Below are 19,205 nucleotides of genomic sequence, written 5' to 3'. Positions count from 1 at the left end.
AAGTGAAGGAAATGCTGTCTATCCACAGGGCTTAGCACTGCTACATCAACATGTCTTAATTACTTGGAGCCCAGAATCACTTCAGAAGGACTGTAGGGATCATTAGATTTTTTCCTATCCATGGTTTCCATCGCCATCAGGAAGGCTCCTACTCAGTGGGTAGCAAAGGCACAGCCATCTGAGACAAAAACACAAATCTCACAAATGAACAGAGTGAATTTTCTGTCCACGAAGACTAAACTGTCTTGGCCAGTTCTTTAAAGCTTGAAAGTTATTTCTGTTTTTCCCCCCTTCTGACAAAGGGAAAAGGCACTGTCCAGAGCAGGGACCTATGGGCAGCCAGTTATTTAAACAACATTACTGAAAACACGGTCTGTGGAAAACAGGTTTGTGCTTCAGCACCAGGCTTTCACACGTGCTGGGAATTCTCCACAGCCAGCTCATCTGTTGGGAAAGCACAGAGGATGAGAGGCAGAAAATGCTGGGTTTGGAGCGAGCTGCAGAAGCAGACAGAAAACAACTTTCTGCTTGAGTCTTGGAGCCCAAGGCTGCCACGGGAATGGATTCAATTACACTCTGAGCTTTATTGCTGAAATATTCCACTGGGAAACCATAAAAAAACATTTTCAGACTTGATTCCCGAAGTTCTGGAAAAGGAGTTAGCAAGTGTTTTATTGCTACCAGTCTCAACACGTGATAAGAAAAGCAAATACTGAGTGGGATGAAGGAACATGATGCAAAAGCCCCTTCACATCATCAAACCCTTCTCCCTGTTCATCGCCCACTCAGACTGGCCACTCCTGCTTATTGTTATGTGTACTGAGCACGGAGCCACTTTTATTGAGATCAGCCCTCGCTGTGTTGGTGGGAGATGTTCCCTCGTTAAATATCTGCCCACTACTTCTGCTTGCTTCCCTCTTACTTCTTCACTGCGTTAAATACTAACTGATAAGTCTTTCTCGACAGTAATTTGTTGTCCTGGGCTGTGCAGCAGCAGGGCAGGACACGCTGAGCACTGCTGAGTTCACAGCTACAGCTTCCCTTACCATTCATGCCCTTACTTGTCCCTCACTTGTCCCTACACGCCATCCCCAGCACCGTGCCCGGCCATCCAGCCGGGTGGATGAAATTCAGCCCCAGATTCATTCCTGATGACATCTGTGTTGTCTACTCGCATCTGTTTAAGATTAATGTTTAGGCTCTGTTTTGTAATGAGTCCTAAATCTTCCTTTTAGCTGTCATGTAGTTTCCTTGTTCGCTCGTTACGCTCGCTCTTGGAAGGAGCCCGCGTGCTGTGCGCGGTGCAGCCTGCGTGGATGGAAAATGTCACTGTGAGAGCACAGTGCTGCTAAAGGCCATTCCCACGTGAAGCCACGCAGATGTGCCTCTCAGTATTGCGGAGCACCCATGGCCCCCTCCTAAATGGGCTTCAAGGAAACTGGAGAGGGACTTGGGACAAGGGACTGGAGTCACAGGACAAGCGGGAACAGCTTCAAACTGAGAGGGCAGGGTTAGGTGGGAAATTGGGAAGAAATTGTTCCCTGTAACGATGGTGAGGCCCTGGCACCGGCTGCCCAGAGAAGCTGTGGCTGCTCCATCTGTGGAAGTGTCCAAGGTGAAGTTGAAGAACCCAGTCTAATAGAAGGTGGCCCTAGCTAAGGCAGAGGACTGGAACTAGATGATCTTTAAACGTCCCTTCCAACCCAAACCATTCAATGATTCTATAAAGAATGGAGAGAAAAATTAAAGTCTGGGATTTTTTTCTTTTGTCGTATCCCACCGGTGGGTGTAGGGGCGGATGGTGTCCATCTGTGATGTGCCAAAACTTGGGCGCTACTTCTTCTTGCGGGTGGACGTTTCAATGAATTGCTGATGGAGTCCAGTTCCCCTGCTCCTCCCCGGGCCGGCCGTGCCACCAGGAGTCACTCTCGGCCTCCGAACGGGCCGCGGAGCCCCACGCGAGCCGCACCCGCAGCATCCCGGGCTGCGGGGCCGTGTGCAGGCGCTGATGCCGCGGAAGCGCTGCCTGCGCCAGCCCGCGGCTCTCCGTCGGGCAGCGCCGCATCGCTGCCCGAAGCCCCTTTTTTTATTATTTTTGGACCTTTTCTCCCTACACACGCTCTTTCTGGCGATGTTTGACCCCGGGGATGCTCGCTCGGGGCGGCAGCCGGGGGTCTCCCCCGCTTCCCTTCGCAGCGAGCGCTCCGGTGCGCGAGTCCCCGGGGCGGGCGCTCCGCAGGTGCGGGCCGGGCTCTGCCCGCGCTGGCTCCGCTCAGGAAGTGACAAGCGCATTTCCTCCTCCTCCTCCTCCTCCTCCTCCTCCTCCTCCTTCTCCTCCTCCTCCTCCTCCTCCTCCTCCTCCTCGCTCCCTCCCTCCCTCCCGCCCCGCCCGCAGCACGGCGGCGGCGGCGGCAGCGGAGCGCGGTCGGAGCGGCGCCCACAGCCGGCCCGGCCGGGCCGCGCCGCCGCCACCGCGGGAAGCGCTCGGTAAGCGATGCCCGGAGCGCAGCGGGGCCGTGCCGCCCCGGGGGCTGCCGGGGGGTGCGGACAAAGGGCGGCGGTGCGCCCTGCCCGGGGACGGGGCGGCACGGAGGGGATGGGGTAGGAGGGTGGTACCCCCCGCCGCCACCGCATCCCCGCGGAGCGGGCTGGGGATGTCCGCCTTTGTGCCGTCGGGTCTCACCCCGCCCCGGGGTGAGCGGGGGGCACCGCGGAGGAGCCTCCTGGGCGGCCGGAGGGAGCGTGGAGCGGTGGGATGTGTGTCCGGAGCGGCGGGGGGTGCGGGATGCTGAGCCCGACGTGCGGGGATGGGCGGCTCTCCGGAGTTTGGCGAGCGGGCAGCGAGCGGTCCTCACCCGCTCGGAGTCCTCTGCCTTTGCCTCTGGAATTATTTCCTGCGAAAGGATCAACACGTGCTTTCCTTTCTCCGGGCCGAGAGTGGTGCTCAAGGGGGCTGAAACTCGGATGCCGTCGCGCTCGGTGCAAAACTCCCCAGGTTCGGGGTCTCACGGGGGGCTGCAGCCCAGGGCAGCTGTGGCTGAGCATCCCCGCAGAGATGCTCTCCAGCTCACCCAGGGCCAGCGCACACTTCCCACCGTGCCATGCCTCGGATTTCACTCCTGGCACGTGTGAGGTAGCTCAGGGCAGCAAGAGAGGGGGACAGGCCGGTCCCCGCGGGGGTCTCCAGCCCCCGACGCTGCTGCGATGGCACACGGCAGCTCCACGCTGTGTGAAGTGCCCTGGCAGTGGGGCTGTCCTAGAAAGCCTGCAAGTCTTGTTTCTCCATTCAGTGACGTCAGCTTGACCAGGTTCTAAGGTACGTGAAGGTGTCACGTACAGCTGTACGCAGAGATTTCACGAGTAAGGGGCTTTTTCTCAATAATTTTAATTTACTTGACACAGAGAGAGTTTGCAGCAGCGCGGTGCCTGTGACTGAGTTGTGCCGCTGCCTCTCGGTGCCGTGCGGTCTCCACAGATGCTCGTGTACCTTGGCAGCTTGTCCCCTCCTTAGGAAATCCTCTGGAGTGAAAAGTAAGCGTAATTTGTTATGAAATAGGCTGATAGATGAAACTTCAGTTGGCGATTGAAACCAGATGTGCATATTTTCCTTTTGAATCCTCAAGCAATAATAAAAGTCTATTTTGACAGATTAAAAACTACTTGCAAATTGCAGAGGTAGCAGTGTCTTGTGATAATCCAGTAAAAACACAGAGGGCTGTGAGCATCTCTGCCCAGTGTCTGGTATCTCCGAGCACAGGAGATGCTGCTGCTATCACAAAGCCCAGGTTCCCTTGGCCTGCCTCTGTCATGGGCAGAAATATTTACCAGGGCTTGGCTGAGGGTTGGAAAAAGAAATAAAGAAACCCCAAAACAGTGTAGATAATGTTTCTAGAGAAAATATTTGGGGTGGGTCATGAAACAGATTAATTAGAGTGATAGTAAAAACCTGAATTTCAGAGCAGTTTGCTCTGTCCTTACCTGTCGTGGCTCAGAGAGGGTTTGAAGTGAGCTTCTGATTTATTCCTTCATTTCTGAAAGTCCTCTGGAGCCTGAGGATGCTTGTGGTGGTGGGTGTGTCACACCCAGCTCTGGCACGGCCGGGCTCAGGGAGGCAGGAGGTGTGCCTGTGCCTGTGCTGGAGGCACTTTATCGGGAGAAGCACTCAGCCTTCTCGCTTTCAAAAGTGGGGGGGGGGGGAAACCCAGCCAAAACAACCTGCCGTGGAATTGCTTCCTTCTCTCCACTTCAGAGGGAAGGACACCCTGCCAAGCACGGCCACGTGGAGCACGGCCACGCGTGCTGGAGGGTTTGCAGCTGAATCCCTGGCTCCAGGCTTTCTCACTTCCAGCTTCAACCCAGAGGAGGGAGGGAAACTTCTGCGACTTCCAGCTCTGCACAGGGCCAAGGTGTCCAGGAACCACACTGGTTATAGAAAGCAGATGGCCTTTTGCTGGAAATGCAAAACTTTGCATAGAAAATCTGTGCAAATCAGTTCAGTAGATAATTGATTTGTGTGAGTGAGATCCAGATTTTTGTATATGGAGATCAAGCAGACTGTGGGACAGAGCCAGCACCAACGTAGGTTAATTTTCAGCTATGGATACCTGCATAAATAAATACATGTGTATAAATAGGCACACAAGCAAATAGGCAAACATATACCAGTACAAATCCCCAAATCTGCTTTGGTTAATTATATGCAATAACATCTTTTTCTAGTAGCAAAGGCTTGCTTCACTTCCAGCAGAAGTATAGGTAGAACAAGATACACAACTTTTTGCCAAAACACCTGTATTTGTGTGCAGAACTGACACTGTGGGCTGTGTCCTCGTGAGAAGGGGAATGAGCTTATCCCATTTGCCTGTTTATTACTGCTGGTTGATTTCTGATTTCTCAAATGGCAGCTGCGTGGTTTGAGACTCCTCTTCCTTTTTTCTTTCTTTCTTAAAATGTTGAATAGCGTTTTCCATTTCTTGGTCTGGATGGAGGTGGTTTGCCCTTGCTTTGCAAAATCTCAGATGGAAAAGGGGACACCCCAAGCTGAAAGGGTGATTTTGGTTTTGTTCCCTTCCCCCTCCCATGTCACGTGGCTTGTCAAATGGTGTTGCTGGGAAATAGTCCTAATGAACATTAATCTGTGGCAGGACAGACTTTGGACCAACAGGCTGGGACGGGGCAAGGTGCCAGAGATGCTCATAGCTGTTTGGAGAGCTCAGCCCAACGGGGTCTAGTCTCCTTCTCACATCCCAGGGGAGGGAGAGGGCAAACAGAGCCTTTGTGTCATATCTGCACTCGCCAAAACTCACTCCTAGAATGAAAATACCTTCAGAAAGACAAGTTTTATTCCCGTGGCCATGGGGGACTAGGGCAGCAGAGGAGCTGGGAGGTTGCTCCTCTGCAGCTCCTCAAGCAAACGCTCTTCTTGGCTGACGTTTTCTGCTCCTTTCTCTCCCAAAATGGGGAGGAGGAGGAAGAGGAAGCAAGCCTGCTGACTCGGGGAAACAGAACTAAAAGAAAAGCCGGTCTGCCGAGCAGCAGAGGGCTGTGACTGCCGTGGGTCTCACGTGCCCGGTGTGGTGGTGGAGCGAGCGGTGGGAGCCACGGTTCCCATTGCAGGGGTCCCTGCGGGGCTGGGCAAAAATATCACCAAAACAACAGCTCCTACAGCATGTCTGCTCCTCAGAGAGCTAAATATAAACTAATCGGGCGTAGAGGAGGGAATTTTCCACCATGCTACTCCTCTGTGCCTGCCAGCCTGCCGGGTCATGAAGTCTATGGGCTGCTCCCCCCGGGGGAGGCCCATGTCCCTGATCCCCCAGCATGGCACGGGATGAGTGCCACCACTTCCTTTAGGGATGAGACCTTCCATACATTGCTTGAAAGCAGTCAGGACACTGGCAGACCCGAGCCCTGGAGCTCTGGTTCTGCCCACAAGTCTCCCTACAAGCAGTGGCCGTGTTGTAATAGTGGAAAAGGGCTTCTCCAAGGTCACGCTCCGCGCCCGCAGTTGCAGCCTGGCTGCCCGTGACCCAGCTATTTCTGTAGAGCAGCAATGCAGAACGTGGCTCTGCTGCAGGGAACTGGAGAGAGCAGATCCACAGGCAGTTTTGTTTTTCCAAACTTTTCTGAGTTGGCTGCCTTTAGAGAGACAAACATTTCCAAGCAAGAGGCTGTTTCTGAAACCTCGCTGGGATGGTGCATCTCAGTACAGGCTGTGGATGTGTGAGTCTTTGGTCATCAATGGGAATTGAAAACTAAGAAGTGTGGTGGTGCAGTTAATTTCCAGCCAGAATTTCTCCTGGCTTCAGGTGGTTTATCCATGAGTTTTGTAGCCTATGGCATTGGATATGTGTGATACTGCATCTCATGCATGTGGCATATGCTATGTGAGATAAGTAAGATTTGATATGTTAGAAGTTTCTCTAAAATGCAGGGAGGAGTAAACTGCATTAGACTGACCTGGAGGAGCAGCACCAAACCCTGTGTGAAGCGTGGCTGTTCCCAGCACTGCAGGCTGTGGGTCCCTGCATGGATGGGTGGGAAGTACCAGGCAAGTTTGGCTCAGTAATCACTTCATTTGAGTAATATTTTAAGAACTGTTTGAAGGAGTGCAAAAAATCTGTTCTGGTGCATTGAGTTGCTGTACCTCCCCCCTAAAAGTGTACCCAAGGGAGACTTGGTCATGGTTTTTGCTTTTAGAGGATTAATATAGCAGCATCATTGGTGTCACTCCTCTGTAGCCCATTTGAAGCATCCCTTGGGCTACATCATTCCCTGTATTTGTGGCTCCTGGCCATAGCTTTTGCTTTCAGCAGCCAGGGCTCAGGGCTGGCTGTGCGGTAGGTACGGGACCGTGGTGAAAGAGGAGTTTGACTTCGCGGCCGTTTTGTGCTTACATATCCTTACGTCTCCTAGGGTTTGTAAAAAATGGGATCTGGCAAGCTTTGATCCAGCAGCTGGAAAACCTGCTCTCCTTCTCTCTGCTCAAAACCAGCTCCTGAAAGGAAGGACCAGGAGTCCTTTGGATGGCTGAGGAGAAGCAGGGCTTGGGGAGGTGGTGCTACAGCAGGACGTGGCTGCCGAGGTGCATCGGTGACTGGCTTTGGTCTCAGCAACTGGTCTGGACCAGGGGGTCAAGAGACTCACCCCTCATCCTGCTCCTAAAGCCAAGAGGATGAGTTAGAGTGTGTTACTTACTTGCATTTAAGATATTTTTGTCCTTTACCCCATGACGACTCTTGCAGTGACCCCAGACAAGCCTTCGTGCTCCTCTGCCCCAGTTGTACAAGTGCCATCATTACTATTCTGCACCACTGGGAAATGTTAATTATAAGTAAAAGGAATTAATGCAGACAACTGGTCTTCTCTGGTTAGGACAGCCTGGCAGCACAGTTAGGCCAGGAGGAGCTGGCTATTTCTCGTTTCAAATGACGTGGAAAAGTCACAATAACTGTCATTTTTGTTTTTCTGTGCTTGCCTTAACCTTACTGAGAACAGCCTTCTGGTGTGCTGGGAAATAGTTGTCAATGCTATGAAATTACTTCAAGTGTATATATTATTATCATCCCTGTTGCCACGTGCTTTGGGTTTTTTTTGTCCCAGCTGGTACAAATGAATATTGTATAATATTTTTGAAAGGACAAGTTTTAATACCATGAACTAGGTGCCAAAAGCTACAACTGTGTGCCAAAGCTGAAGAGCCATCATATTTATAAAGATACAGAACGCATTAAAAATATCCACTTTTGGTTTTGTAGCCTCTCTGTTAACTCAGAAAAACAGTTTGCCCAGAGCAGCTGTGGCTGCTCCATCCCTGGAAGTGTCCAAGGCCAGGTTGGACGCGGCTTGGAGCAGCCTGGGATAGTGGAAGGTGCCCCTGCCCATGGCAGGGAGTGGGACAAGATGCTCTTTAAGTTCCCTTCCAATCCAGGCCATTTAGTGATTATTGGACCTTCAGTTGTGTTATAAATGAAATAAATGCAGTGCAATGGATGGTACTTCTCAGAGTGAAAGCACTGTGGTTAATGAAGATGTACCTTGCCAAAATGTAAATGTTTCATTTAGAAACTCTCACCCGCATTTTCGGTTGTGCGTGGTTTGTGCTGTTGGTAGATTTTCCCAAGGAAGTTTCAGATGTATGTATTTGAAACTTAATTTAAAGAAAAAGTTCCAGCTCTGCAGTGTGATGGATTGTGCTGCCGATGCCCTCCCTGTGCCTGTCCTGTGAACCCCACGAAATACCATAAAGGTGGCAGCTTCAGGAGGGGCTGGACAAGAGCCAGGCCAGCCTGTGAGGAGCTGCTCTGTCAGTCCACCCTCCTGATCCCTGCACATCCCACCCTGGGACATGGGGGCTGCTGGGCACAGGGTGCAGCAGCTCACTCAGGGTGTAGGGCAGCAAGCCAGGAGAGCCCTGTATCACCATTTTTAGTGATTTTCTGAATTCTTGCTGGAGGACAGACTCGATGATCTTAAAGGTCTTTTCCAACCTAACAATTCTATGATTCAGTGTCTTTTAGAAAGGCTCCCAGTGCAGAGGTAAAGCTGGAGCACTGGCTGAGAGCCCCCTGCAGTCATTTATGGTGCTGTAGTTTATTGCAATGATTATTGTCTGTGTTGTTCAGGAAAAAGTTGCACTTTGCCCTTGCTCTGGATCTGCATGGCTCCAGCCTCCCGCCACGCTGGGAGGTGTTCCACTGCCAGTCTGCTCCCTCTGAGGGACCTGCTCCAATTTTCCTGCCCCTTCTGAGGCAGTCAGATCATCCTCAGCAGTCACCACTCCACATTCCCCCGATCTTGCACTGTACCTGTGTCTTCAAGCCTCCCAGTTACTCCTGGAGTCCCCTCCAGACCTTGGTCAGAGGTGGGAGGAGGCTCCAGGTGCCTGCAGAGGTCGTGGAGTGCAGAGCACAGAGGCTTTACCATCCCTTCTTTTCCTGGAGACCCCAAATTTATGCAGCCTGTGGACATACCCCTGCATGCCTGGGTAATCTACTGCACCATGCAGGAGCCAGGGAACATGCCCCTGCCTTTGAGGTGAGTGGCTTTTAAGCAATTTAGTTTTTTAAGGTGTATTTTAACATCTCTGTAACCAGCTGTGCTGGTCGCTTCTCTCGGCTCTGTATTACCGAGTTGTTCTGTGTATTCAGCGCTTTGCTGGTCTCGAGTCACTTACACAGCACTGGTTTTCCTGTTTCCTTCCCGATTACTGCCAGAAATACTGCATGGCATAGGGTGACAGTGTAGTTTCTGTTGCAGCCAGTGCCACCAGTCACTTGCAGGTCTGTTTGAGATGTGCCAGTCAAGCGTTATCAGTAGCTGTCATCCACTTCTGTGCACTTCAATGACGTGTGTTACACCAGCCCTCCCTTTCACCTGCACAAAGACTTCAGGTGAGGGGAGAGCTCTTTCTTTGGTGCTGTAATTGTGATTCCTGACTCCCTGACCTTGCACTGAAACCAGAGCCTTGTTGGGCTTGAGGTCTCACCCACCCATTTACCAGGCTGGCTTGTGCCCGTCCTTGGGGACCACTGGTAGTGATGGCTCAGAAGACTTTTTGGCATGATCTTATAAAATTGAAGGTGTAAATTTATTTGGAGCTGTTGTTTAAGAAGGATCTATATTTAGTGCCTGCTGTTTAATATCATCACCCCAGGTTACTCCTGACAAATGTGACTGTTGTTTTACTTTCTGCTTAGGACAGAAATGTTTATGTTGTCTATTTCTTCATTTTCTGCATCCCGACTAATGTTTCCACCATTCTTTCTGTTGCTGTCAGTGGGACTTCTTGCTGTCCTTAACATCTACAAAAGCCCCTGTATCTTGTTTTCCAACAGAACCTGATGTTTAACTCGCAGTCTCATTCATTTAAGGTGTTGGCATTATTTTAGGGACTCCATAATGGTTTACAAACTCCAGGATTCATTAATTCCTTCGCTCATTAGGGTTGCAAGTTGATACATGTTTTTTCCATGTGATGAAGGTGGACGTTTTTGCTGCCCTATTTGTCCTGGGCAATCATTCATGTTTGTGCACTGACAAAATACCTGGCGTGATTCCCTTCCTGGCAGCTTTGGAGCTGGTATGGGCTGCAGCATTTAGGTCAGTTCTCCTTGGGATGCCATTTCAGGAGTGGGCTTTGTGGTTCACACCACGCTGGTCCCGGGCCAACCCCTCTGTCCTTTGGGCTTCCCCTTTCTGTGGCACAGGGAAAGCTGTTTCTCTCCTGATTTTCACCTGTGGCGTGAGAGAAGGAGGGATGTATGGAGACTTGTGGGGTGGAAAATGCAGATTTTTATTTTCATTTTCCTCTTTATTACTGCATGTTCACACTGTCATAAATGAGCTCGAGGAACGCAGGGCAGGACTGTGTTCCTGCCAGGCCAAATAAAATCAGGGCCTGTTTGCATTTCCACTTACTTTTTTAAAGTTTTCGTCACCTCTGAGACAGGCTGCAAAATCTGGGCTTTTATGGCTGCTAAGCTACCGTGGAGCTCATCCTGCCTTACTCCATGGGAATCAGGGCCATCTCCAGCGACAAAACATCCCAAATCTGGGAAAATTGTCCTCTGTGGGCATTACTTCTCAGGCTGGGCAATCCCCTGGTGGGGTACCTTGCTCTGGGGCAGTGGTACCTCGGACTTGCTGGAGCTGTTCCCCATGGGAAGCATCTCACTGCTGGCCCTCAGGGTTCCCCTGATGGAGCCAAACCTGCAGAAGGTTTGGGCTCTACGTGCTGCTGACACCTCGCAGGAGCCGGGAGTGTGTTACAGCAACAGATTCTGTATTATACCAGCCTCACAAGCGTCTCCCTGCGATATTAAAAACACCAGCTAAAAGCCAAGTGCAAACTCTCAATGAATGGCTCCGTGGAAATGCTGTCAGGCACGTTTCAGTGCTGCTTTGGCTTTGATTTAGATGGGTAAACACGGTGAGTGGGTGTTTGCTTTGACTCTTCCCTCGTAGCGAAAGACTTCCTTTGAGGGAAGGCGAAGCCTCCAGTGCTGTTCCCCATCACAGCATCAGCCCGGGCTGCCTGGGCTGGCTGTTGGCAGTGCCTTCACTGCATGCCTGGGCCTCGTGCTGCCCAGCAGCAGTGGGAACTCCCCCATTTTCCCCAGGATCAGGGGTGCCCCCTGCCCAGGGCTCTGCTCACGGGTGCGAATAACCCTGGATTTCTCCATCCGGATTAGGCACAGTCATCCCAGTTGGGATGATGCTGCGGGAAGGACATCCTTGGCTTTTGTAGGCATCTCCCCCTGCTTGTCCCACACTCTGCTCTGTTCCCCTTGAAGCTTCCCAAAATCACCTCCAGCTTTAGCTGCACCAGGATGGCTCTCACATCAGAGACAGCCTTTGCCATGTGGTGGGTGGCCACTGGGGGAGGCAGGGTGGGTGCAGCCCGTCCTCTCCTTGCCCTGCTGCACCAGGAAGAGCCCCTCTCTGCTCCCCACACATTCCCCCAGCTCCACCGGAGCTATCAAACCCAGCTCCTTGGCAGCCCCTGCACGTAGGAACAGTCTTCTGGTAACAGATTGTTGTGTATTTAATGAACCCGAGGAAAACAAGAAATGTGAAGGCTGCGGGGCGACGCGAGTTTGCTGTTCAGTCTGCCAAATTCACGCTAATTCAGACAACTCACAGATGTTTGGCTGCTCGTTCGTTAAAGAGATTTATGGAAGATGCAGGGCTCGGAAATTTACGGAGAGATGGAGGTGGCAGTGTGGGCAAAGGTTTCCTGGCCCTGGAAGGCTCCTTCCCTCCCTCCACTGTGCCTTCCCCCTTGCCGGTGTTGATGGCAACGGATGGACAAACAGCAGGGAAAAGTGCCTTTTGGTCGCTAGGAGGATTAATAAAGGCTCCAGGTTCGTCTTTCAGGAGCCCAGGAGCTCTTTGAAAGCCATTTCTCAGCTGAGGAATGAACCCCCAGAGCCTGCCCAAGAGCCAAAGTACTTTGGTCTAATGCAAACAGTGTAGGGTGTGCAGGTGACAGCAGGAACGCGTGTCATCCTGTGTGGGCACAGAGACCGTCCACTGAAAGCATCTGAAATTCTTTTAATACTGCCTGCTCAGTTCAGGGAGATAATTTCAATTTTTGGAAGGTTCTAAGTGATCATTTTGCTGGGCTTCACATGAGGATTCTGTAACCTTACAGTATTTATCCATAAAGGGGAGGTGGTAGCAGATAATGTGGAGTCTGGCAATTGATCCATACATCCAGTATTTTTCTGTTTTAAATCCAGGCATGTCCATAAGGGCTGTCAGCCTCTACCTGTTCTCCAGCTCAGCCTTGGAGAAAGGAGAAATCTGACTTAGAAGCAGCATCCAAATCTGCTCTGACAGCGATGATGGTGTTGTGGCTCTTGGCAAGTGTTCCGCAGTTGCACAGGGAGATGTCCCAGATCTTGCTCCTGCTTCCTCTGGGTGGATTTTTGGTGGGCACTGATGAGCAGCAGCTTTACAGTTGATGCTGCAGCGCTGAGTTCACTTTGCATCTTCAGGATTTGCTTCTCACAGAGACCTTGAGAGCTCTGGAGCCAGCAAGGAAGCCTGGGCTGGATGAGAACCCCCACTAACTGAAGGTGGTGAGGCCCTGGCACAGGTTGCCCAGAGAAGCTGTGGCTGACCCATCCCTGGAAGTGTCCAAGACCAGGTTGGATGGGGCTTGGAGCAACCTGGACACATGGAATGAGATGAGATATGAGTTTTAAGATCCCTTCCATCCCAAACCATTCAGTGGTTCTAACCCTGAGAGCATTATTTTGTGTCTGTAAGCAGATGGGTGTTGTTTCATGGAGACAGGTATTCCGAGGGGTTCATGTGCTATTTGAAGCTGTTTATGCTTGAGAAGTGAGTCAGTAAAAGCAGAGTGGTGGGGCCATTTACCGTCTCCAGCTCAGACATCTCAGGCTGTATATGGGAAAAGAACATAAGGAAGAAACAAGAATTGGTTTTTTGTGTCTGTTTACTAGAGCAGCATGCTCTGAGCAGTAATTAAAAGTAAACCCAGATCCTGCTGCCTTGTTCAGCATCCCTGGTTGTTGAGATTAAGCAGCCAAGGCAATTCTCAATTCAGCAATTCCTCAGCTTTTGGGAGCGTGGCCAACACTCACAGTGTCTCACAGACCACTGCAAATTCTTGTAATAAATCTCACAACTGGGGTGGCGGGGGAAACCCACAGAAAGGTGAGATGGTTTGTTGGGCCAGCAGGCTGGACTGCTGCTGCTGCTGCTTCAGCTGCTCTTCTCCACAGACACCTCTTGGTCCAGTATTCCACTCTTCCCTGGAAATACTACTCAAAGGTAGAAGCAGTCCCCTAATGAGTGGAAAAGGCAATGATTACAGGTTTGCTCAAAGAAAACATGTCATTTCTGTGGTCATTGGGACTGGGATCAGGCTGCAGGCTCTGTCTGCATGACCCACACTTCCAGGGATGGGGCAGCCACTTTTCTGGGTAACCTGTGCTGGGGCCTCACCACCCTCACAGGGAAGACTTTTTTCCTAATATCTAATCCAAACCTACTCTCTTTCAGTTTGAAGCCATTCCCCCTTGTCCTGTCACTTCTCACGGCTCCTCACTTGCACCTCTCTCTTGCTGGTCGCTGTTTTGCAATGACTAATTTTGCTTTCTTCTTTTCCTTTTCAGTTGCCAGGGAGGAAAAGGCAAAGTCACTGCCAGCACCATTTCCTTCGAGCTAAAGATGTTGAGACAAAGCACCTCTGCCCCTGCCCTGTCCTTTCAGTCCTTCCAGTCCTTCCGCTGCTGGTGTGTACGGGACTCATTCCCCTGCCACTCCTACTCCCTAAGAGCACGGGGGCAATAAACCTTTTACTCAAGTAGATGGTGTGTAATTTTCCTTAATTCCTCTTATTCCTTTTTTTGTGAGGGCTTGCCTGCAGTTGAGGTTCAAGCCAAGCATGTAGATCTGGGTATGAGCTTGGACTTCAGGCTGTCCCCAGAGACTAGGGGTGTTTGGAGGTGTGGTTTGGGGCTTGGAGTGCTGGGGACCCTCTGCCTTGTGTGACTTTGGTGTCAGGCTGAGGCAGTACCCAGGCATGTGGAGCAAGGGATCAGATTGAAATAACAGAGTTTTATTTGCTCAGTAATTAATTTATGGTTGTGGGCAGGACCCTGGTATGTCTGTTGTTCCTGGCAGGAGGGTTAATCTCAGGCTCCATAAGCCAGGTTGCACGTGGCCATCTGTGGCACTTTTGGTTCCTAACGTGCCCCCATGGGATGGGTGCTGTCATGGGAGACCTCAAGCTCCTTCTGGCTGTGGATTTATTAGCGTGGCTGTAGATGTCAGCTCCATCCAGGCTGTCCTGCACTGGCAGGACAGGTGAGTTCTGGGTGTGTTGGTGAGAACCTGTGTTCCTGTGTGAAGCTGTTGGTCAGAAGCATTGCAGTGATGTGGTTCTTGAAGCTGTGCAGCCCTAGGGAGCCATGCTCACCTCAGACACTGCTTCCCCTTTGCTGTGTTACGTGCAGGCAAGTCCTTACTTATTAATTAGTGGTAAAAGCGTGTCTTTGTCTTGTTAGTCCTGGAAATGTCAGGTCTGGATGCAAGCAGGAGGCAGAGAAAGACATTTCCATATTCCTTTTCTTTGCCTGGTAGTCTCTGAGTACCTGGAGCATGGGGTGGCACAAGTCTTTGCCAGGCAGGAGGGGAGCACCATGTGGGAGCCATGGTGTCCTGGATGGTGTTTGCCTTTCCAGCAGCTGGGGAAGACCCTGTGGAGCAGGATGCACTGACTGCAGGCTCAGGGTGAGATGGGCAGGGCTGCAGCCTTTCTCCTGCCATGGCTGGGCAGCCTGGGTCAGCTCTTTCCTCTTGACAGAGTCCCAGGGGACAATCCTGAAGCGGCTGCCTCTGTGGAAATTTTGTCCTTTGAAAGTCACGTGCGCTGACTCATGATCCTGTTTACCCAGGACTAGTCCATGGGGCATTTTCAGAGAGTAAAAACTTCTTCTTGGTCTCTGAATGGCATCTTTCATGTTTATTGAAGGTTTTTACCCCCATAAATAAATTCAGTATTCACTAGTGACATAGAATAGTGCTCAGGCAAGGGGAACAAACTGCCCAGAGCTGAGCCCACTCAGCCCTGCTGCAGAAGGCAAATTATTGCCTGAGTGAGGAAATAAACCCAGACTTAGCTACATCCAAATGATAGACTTCATGGATTTTTTCCAAATTCATAACACAATAAATAAAGAAATTGGAGATGTACTCCTTGGCATTGTCCAAAGCCCTGAGGGTGAGACAGGATGTACAATGAGGAGATTCAGTGTGGCCCCAAATCATTTCTAAGAAGTGGAAGGATGGGGAGAGAGGCATGATTTTTAGTTTGGGTGAATATTGCCTTGTTATGCTCACAGAAAGCCTTAAACCCCACAATTTTCAATTACAGTCACCAATTTTGGCTATTTCCCCAAATTCTTTGTAGGCCCCTGTGGGGTTTGGGAAGGGATGACCAGCTGTGCTGTGCCTGGTCCCCACGGTGGTCTGACTGCATGGAGAAATCAAGATGTGCACAGTGGAGAGAATTTGTGTTCCTCTGATGAGAATGGGTGGGTGGTGAAGCCCTAGAATCGTGCTCAGAGTTTGGCCCAGAGGGATTAGGTTTGGTCCTTCAGACATGTGGGTCTAACCTGCATTGGATGAACTCCAGAAATCACAGTGGCTCCTTGCTCAGCCACTTTCTTCAAGCACAGCACAGGGAATGCTGCTGGGGCAGGGGTAGGGAGTGGGGTCCTGCTTGGGTCGTGGCTTCTTCACTGGAGACTTCGATCAGCATTAAAAATTCAGCAGGGGCAGGTGATTTATATTCTGAGAGAATTCACACTGTTCTGCTTGCAAGGTGTATCAGTATGCAAAATGCAGCTCCAGCTCCTTGTTCCCGTGTGCCCTTTCCACTGTAAATAGGTTTTATGTCAGTGTTTGTGTCTGGAGATGGATTATTGAGCTGGACAGGGGTTGAATGTTTTCTGTGCAAGAGGGTGGTGATGCCACAGCAAGTGGAAATCTGTGTGATGCTGGGCCTCAGTCGTCTTCACAAGGAGTATTTCTAGGGGTCAGACCATGGAATCAGGGAGTTGGTAAGGTTGGAAAACACCTCTAAGATTGTGGAGTCCAACTGTTTCCCCAGCACGGGCAAGGCCACCACTAACCCATGTCCCCAAGTGCAACACCCACAGGGCTTTTAAATCCCTCCAGGGATGGGGACTCCAGGCTTGGTAACCCTTTCTGTGAGGAAGTTTTCCATAATGTGCATGGGGGTGTGATACTGGTCACTGTTCAGGCTCCCCCCAGCCATGGCAGAGCATCTGACAGGCAGTTTGCTGAATCCTGAGGTCTTTTCCATGCAGTTCAGCATAGCAGGTGAACAGGGCATGGCTGGGAGTGGTGCTTGTGGTAAAACCAGTTGTGGGATGGGGAATGGGACCTTCCTGCAGAGCAGGGCTGTTTGTCCCCCATGAGCATCTCTAGGGCTGTGCTTGTGCCTTGTAAGGAGCATATTTGTTCCCCAGCATTATCTTTTAAGCCCATGGATGAGAGTTGGATCATTTGACTTAATTTTTTTCCAAGCCCAACACTCCATGGCTGTGATACTGTCCAGAAAGCAGCTCTGAGAGAAACCTCTTCGTACCTCTGCCACTGCAAAGATCACACAAGGCTTCTGCTTGGTCTGTGTTTTGAACCATGTAAAAAGCAGGGTTTGCTAAAATTTGGGGGTCTCTGTGCACTAGAGCTTCTCGTGGGCATTTCATACAGCTCAGGAGATTGTGTCAATCCCAGTGGCCATGGCTTGAGTCTAAACTTAACCTTGACATCATGATGAAGATAGTTCCTTTATCTGACTGTAAATGAGGAAATACATTTCTTAAAGTAATTAATGGTCCCTGAAGAGTATCTTTTTATTAGCCTGTGTGTGTGAAAGCATCCAGTCTATAAATACACAGTGGTTTCCTCCTCAGCATCAATAGGGTCCATCCCAGCTCTGCAGTTTGTGTCCCATGGCACTTGTTTGCATGGAAAGGATGTGACAGGGCAAGACCATGCGTCAGGAGCGCTGTGAGGCAGGATGAGGAGCCAGGAATCACATTTCACTGGAAAGTTTCCTTTTTTACTGCAGTTTCTCCATGGGGATGGCTCCAAAACCCAACCAAGCAGTGGTTAAAATTGCTGATACCTGCACGTGCACCTCGGCCCCGACGTTGGGGGATGGTGGTGGTAGTGGCTGCCAGCTTGCCAGCAGTTTGCTGTGTTGCCTGTCATTAGGGCTGTGTTAATTGCAGGGGATGCAGAGGAGCAGGGAGAGGGGAGGTGTGATGCTGTGTGCTGCATCCCGGCCGGCTGGGGCAGGGAGCTTCTGCCTGGACTTGCTGCTGCTCCTGCCCGGGTGTGTACCTGAGTCTGCTGCTGCAGCATTAACCATCACCTTAGGGAAGGGTAATTATTCCTGAAGAGATCATACCTGGCCAACAAAGAACTGTACTTAGCTGCTTTCAGGCTGCTCTGAACCCTTGTGTGATCTTCGTGCCGAGAGTGGCCCCAGTGTCCTCCCAGCACACAGAGTCTGTCACTGCAGCAAGCACTCTGCTCTCTGTGTAGTGGTCAGGGACAGCTTAGACTGTGACAGACAGAAATCACAGAATCACAGAATGGTGTGGTTTGGAATGCACCTTAAAGACCATCTCATTCCACCCTCTGCCGTGGACACCTTCCACTGTCCCAGGCTGCTCCCAGCCCTGTCCAGCCTGGCCTTGGGCACTGCCAGGGATCCAGGGGCAGCCCCAGCTGCTCTGGGCACCCTGTGCCAGGGCCTCAGCACCCTCACAGGGAACAATTCCTGCCCAATATCCCATCTAACCCTGTTCACAAATTATGTGTCATTTTGACACTCTGAAATGTTTACTTTTCTGTTTGACAGTTTTCATTTGGTCACTGGCTTGCCCAGAGGTTTATGATGAAAGTACCAGTAAACTGTAAATTATGAGTCCACCGATATCCCACAGAAAGCTGGAGACTGTGTCAGGCACCCATGGGAACAGTAAATCTTTGGAAAATGTATTGATTCCCAATCTTGGCTTTGCACTCTGGATGAACTTTGTCCTCATAAAATAATAGAAGGTGATTTTTCTTTACCAGCCAGCTGGCCTTTAAATGAGCTACTCTTAACACCACTGCAAGCTCTAATCCCAGTAAACACGGACAGGATGATTTAGGAGCTGGGAAGAGCAGCCATATCAGTTTGGAGTAAGGGTTAATACTTAGTGGAATATTCCTGTCCATTGTCCTAAAATATCACAATTGGCTTTGACTGGATGGTATAAGATCAGTGTTTTACGCTCTTTGGATTGTGCAAATGGTGGGTTTGGTTGTTTGCATCAACTGCACAGCAGCAAAATAGCGAAACGGGATTAGGGGAGTGATTTGGGGAAAACGCTGATTTCGGTAATCAGATTTGAGTTGCAATCTGTCTGCTTTACAAGGGAATAAGTCTGTTGGGGAGGATGCCAGGAAGTGAGGCAGGGCTCATGGTCAGGGCTGGGCAGTGCTCTATGAGCCTGGCTTGCAGTTTGTGTTTGAAGAGCCTCCTTGTTGTCCAGCCTTAGCTTTTCTTACCTAAGCAATAGGTAAGGATCAGGAGGCATGGTGTGGCCCTTAGGATTTCAGGGCAAGGAGCTGTCTCTCCTTCCTTGCAGCCAACTCTTTGCCTTGGTTTTTTTTTTCCCTAAAGGGCTCTGCATAGATTGGGAATCATGGAGTAACTGGGGTGGGAGAGGGGCATCCAGGGGATTTCACAGCCGTAATGATGCTGGAGAGGCTTTTTCTGCTGGACATCTGCTCCCAGCTGGTCTGGGGGCAAGGGCTTCTGTGAGATCAGCTCTGGAGCTTTAATGAGCTCTTCTTTCAATGTCTTGGTATCTTCAACATAGGGGATGTGAGTCCCCTGTTCAAATGGAGAATTCAGAGGAAACTTCACAAATTTGACTGAAATACTTGTGTCCCTGTGGATCACCTTGTGTACCTTGTGTGCTTCCGACAGCTCCCGTGAGCGCCCCATCCCGTGAAACCCCTCTGTGCTGATGAGGAGCAGAGGGGCACCGACAGTGTTTAAGATCCTAAAACAAACACTCCCCTCAAGCCACCACCATCAGGGTGTTTTTTGGGCGGTGCTTGCCCCTTGCCCAGTGCATCCA

General features: G+C 50.8%; 1 protein-coding gene across 2 annotated transcripts in view; it reads left to right on the top strand.

Annotated features, from left to right (window-relative positions):
* The first annotated feature begins 2,390 nt into the window (after positions 1-2,390).
* Positions 2,391-19,205, top strand: part of FAM53B (family with sequence similarity 53 member B) — a 42,460-nt gene continuing 25,645 nt past the window's right edge. The window contains exon 1 of one of the 2 annotated variants that reach the window (XM_082286332.1): positions 2,391-2,487. The gene's annotated coding sequence lies outside the window, so the exon portion shown is untranslated. Of the gene's footprint in view, positions 2,488-13,737; positions 13,767-19,205 lie in introns of those variants that run through there. The other variant, XM_082286333.1, reaches the window with a different exon arrangement.

Source organism: Coloeus monedula, assembly GCF_965178545.1.
Source record: "Coloeus monedula genome assembly, chromosome: 8".
NCBI classification, from domain to species: domain Eukaryota; kingdom Metazoa; phylum Chordata; class Aves; order Passeriformes; family Corvidae; genus Coloeus; species Coloeus monedula.
Note: the sequence above shows the minus strand (reverse complement) of the source record. Positions and strands in the feature narration are given on the sequence as shown.